Raw genomic sequence first — 4,355 nt, forward strand, 5'->3', positions numbered from 1 at the left:
TCCATTCTTAGATCCATTAATGATTTGTTTTCTCCTATTGAAATAATGTTTGCTTTTCATCAAACAACTTTAATTACATCTTCAGATACTTCTCATCCATGTCTTCATGTTAAAATCAAGGCTAGGTCTTAGTTCGCGGTCACCTGAGCTGAGGGCAACTCCGCTGCGGCAGGGTTCGTGGATACCCGCCCTCCGCGGGTCCTGTCTGGAGACCCCGCCCTCTTCTCTTGCCCATCCGCTCCGCCATCCCGAGCCCTCCAAAGGCCTGTCCTTTCCCTCCGGTTCTTTCCCAGTCGCGGGCCGGACCGGGCCGAGCCGGGCTGCCCGGGCGCGGTCCCTGACCATGGCGTCCCTCTTCAAGAAGAAAACCGTGGATGATGAGGAAACTGAGAGGCAAAGGACTAAGTAACTTGCCCAAGATCACACAGCTACTAAATTCACTTGGGTACGGGCCTACAGCAGAGCCAGGACCTCATCTCTTTGGATGTAATAAAGGAACAGAATCGAGAGTTACGAGGAACACAGAGGGCTATAATCAGAGATCGAGCAGCTTTAGAGAAACAAGAAAAACAGCTGGAATTAGAAATTAAGAAAATGGCCAAGATTGGTAATAAAGAAGCTTGCAGAGTTTTAGCCAAACAGCTTGTACATCTCAGGAAACAGAAAACAAGAACTTTTGCTGTAAGTTCAAAAGTCACGTCTATGTCCACACAAACAAAAGTGATGAACTCCCAGATGAAGATGGCAGGAGCAATGTCTACTACAGCAAAAACAATGCAGGCAGTTAACAAGAAGATGGATCCACAAAAGACATTACAAACAATGCAGAATTTCCAGAAGGAAAACATGAAAATGGAAATGACTGAAGAAATGATCAATGACACACTTGATGACATCTTTGATGGTTCTGATGATGAAGAAGAAAGCCAAGATATTGTGAATCAAGTTCTTGATGAAATTGGAATTGAAATCTCTGGAAAGATGGCCAAAGCTCCATCAGCAGCCCGAAGCTTACCATCTGCCTCTACTTCAAAGGCTACAATCTCTGATGAAGAGATTGAACGGCAACTCAAAGCTTTAGGAGTAGATTAATCAAAAAAGCCATTATATTTTGCCTATTATAATTATTTAGTATAAACCAGGCACAGTGCAGATTCCTTTTACAAAACACATTTATTTTGCAAAAATAAAGACCATGAGTAAACAGTTGTTTCCTAAAAAAAAAAAAAAAAAAAAAAAAAATCAAGGCTAATGCAATTCCATTCCTAGGTATTTACCCGAAAGAATTGACAACAGGTACTCAGACCGTACATGGACACTCTCGTTCACAGCAGCATGATTCACAATTGCCAAAGGGTGGAAACAGCCCAAATGTACATCATTGGATGACTGGATAAACAATTGTGATATATACATAGAATGGAATATCATTCAGTCATAAAAGGAAATGTAATATTGATACATGCTACAATGTGGATGAACCTCCAAAATATTATGCTAAGTGAAAGAAGCCAGTTGCGAAACGTCACATACTCTATGATTCCATGTATATGAAATATCTGGAATAGATAAATCCATAGAGGCAGAATGCAGGATGGTAGTTTCCGAGGGCCGTCGGGGAGGGGGTATCAGGGAAAACTGCTGAATGAGTAATGGGTTTTACTTAGGAGTGTTGGAAATGATTTGGAACTAGACAGAAGTGGTGGTTGCACAACACTGTGAATGTTCAAAATGCCTCTGAATTATTCACTTTAAAATGGTAATTTTATGTTATGTGAATTTCACCTCAATAAATTATTTTTTAAAAAGAGGAGCTAGTGGGCTTCCCTGGTGGCGCAGTGGTTGAGAATTTGCCTGCCAGTGTAGGGGACACGGGTTCGAGCCCTGGTCTGGGAAGATCCCACATGCCGCGGAGCAGCTAGGCCCGTGAACCACAACTACTGAGCCTGCGTGTCTGGAGCCTGCGCTCCACAACAAGAGAGGCCGTGATAGTGAGAGGCCCGCGCACCACGATGAAGAGTGGCCCCCACTTCCCGCAACTAGAGAAAGTCCTCGCACAGAAACGAAGACCCAACACAGCCAAAAATAAATAAATTAATTAATTTTTAAAAAAAGGATCTAGTACTATTAGCTCCTAACTTCCCCTTACATTTGGTCCAAGATTGCTGCTAAGAATATTTTCTTTGTTGAGGAAAGCAATGGTGATGATATAGTTCTTAATTTTCCTGAATCAAGTGCCTAGAACTCTGTGGCCAACAGATGGCGCTCTAGTTTCAGTTATTGCAGTTCTCATTCCATACAACCGGCTCAGTTTCCATTAATGAAAAGAGAATAAATACGTGTGCATAAACTCTGTTATGTATAGATAGTTAGAAAAATATGACAAATATTCCTTAATTTCCTTTAGAAATCACTTTCAATCTAATCACGAACTGAATGTAAAGCAGGGACTTTGAGTACAGAAGCCGCACATGAAAATGCTTTGCATGACCAAAACAGCAAGGATGGTAGAAAAGCAGCAGTTTTACAGGCAGATAGACCTGGATTCTAATTCAAACCCCACCATTTGCTGGCCAAGTGCCCTTGAGCAAGGTTTTATTCTCTCTGAATCTGAGTTCTCTCTTCTGCAAAATGTTGATAATAACTACTTACAAAGGTAGTTGTAATAGTTAGAAATAATATATGTCAAGGGCTTTGCAAAGTGTTTAGTATTTAGTAGGGACTCAATAAAATTTAGTATTCTAATTAGTGACATAAAATACAAACAAACAGGAGGGCTTTCTCGGCCTTGGGTCATACACATTTAAGTGCAGTCCATTAATATTACTTGTATATTAAGGGCGTGGATTTGAAGCACCTGAGATCTATTTGTAAATTCTCAGCCGAAAAGTCTTAATTGCTTATGGTTTCTCTTAAGTCAAACACTGAAGTGACACTATAGTGATACGGCAGAAAGTTCATTATGTATTTTTAAGTTGGAGGGATGAAACAGATTGCAAAACAGTTATTATAGTGTAGTCCCAATCTTGTTTAAAAAAACTGTATATATCTGGTAAGATATGCACTAACATGTTAATTTGATTATCTCTGGGTCATTAAATGAGCCGATTTCAATGTTCTTAATACTTTTCTGCATTTTTTATATTTTCTATAATAAATATGTATTAATTTCTATACACACACAAGCAATCTATACACACACACACCCTTTTTCATGTACTACTATGAAGATAGGCATATATCAGAAATATACACTTCAAGACTTCCTCTGTGAACCAGTCAAATCCCTAGAGAGATTGCTCTCAGAGCTCAGACACAGTGCTCCAGGCTCTTCCCTCCTACTTAGAGTTCTCCATGGGCGGGGGGGGTGGGGTGGGCAGGGTGGAAGAAAATGAAAGAAGCCCAGCTGTGCTTCTATTTGCCAGTTGTTCAGGATAGCACATGAAAACAGTATCTACTAGGTGTTCAAACAATTGATTGGAAAGCAGTTGTCCTCATAATTTGGAATCATGTTAAACACCCTCTCAAAAATAAACCAACATATAGCAATGTCAATATTTCTTACTGACCTTAACTCATGAGACAGGACCTTTGTATTCATAACAAATTTGGGAATATTTATACAAAAATTTAAACACACATATAATTTTGACCCAACACCACCATTTCTAGGACTCTGACCTGTAGAAAGACATGTGCCAACATTCTTGGTCAAGGATTGAACAGGGCAGCATTGTTTGTAAGAAGGAAAATTTTCACTAATAGGGAAATGATTTTAACATTATATGACATTCATACTATTGAGTGCTATGCAGCTGTTAAATAGAATGCTACTGAATTCTAAATATGGACCTGGAGTAATTCCCCACACACAGTAAATAGGGGGAAAAAAGAGTAAGAGAACTATAACAAAAATAAAATCCCTTGTACATTTTAAAAACTACATATGTGTGTGCATATATATGTATACATATTTATATATGTAAATACACTGAAATATTGAAAAGATCTAGAAAGATGAATACATAATTTTTTAACATCTTTATTGGAGTATAATTGCTTTACAGTGGTGTGTTAGTTTCTGCTTTATAACAAAGTGAACCAGTTATACATATACATATATCCCCATATCTCTTCCCTCTTGCGTCTGCCTCCCTCCCACCCTCCCTATCCCAACCCTCTAGGTGGTCACAAAGCACCGAGCTGATCCTCTTGTGCTATGTGACTGCTTCCCACTAGCTATCTATTTTACGTTTGTTAGTGTACATATGTCCATGCCTCTCTCTCACTTTGTCCCAGCTTACCCTTCCCCCTCCCCGTATCCTCAAAGACGTAGGTCTGCGTCTTTATTCCCA

General features: G+C 39.5%; 1 pseudogene; it reads left to right on the plus strand.

Moving 5' to 3' along the window:
* Positions 1–453: 453 nt before the first annotated feature.
* Positions 454–1,205, plus strand: LOC113621282 (charged multivesicular body protein 2b pseudogene; annotated as a pseudogene).
* The last annotated feature ends 3,150 nt before the right edge of the window (positions 1,206–4,355 follow it).

This window comes from Aethalodelphis obliquidens, unplaced genomic scaffold (genome assembly GCF_003676395.1).
Source record: "Aethalodelphis obliquidens isolate GAN/ISIS:26980383/991018 unplaced genomic scaffold, ASM367639v1 scaffold8, whole genome shotgun sequence".
In the NCBI taxonomy this organism is placed as follows: Eukaryota; Metazoa; Chordata; class Mammalia; order Artiodactyla; family Delphinidae; genus Aethalodelphis; species Aethalodelphis obliquidens.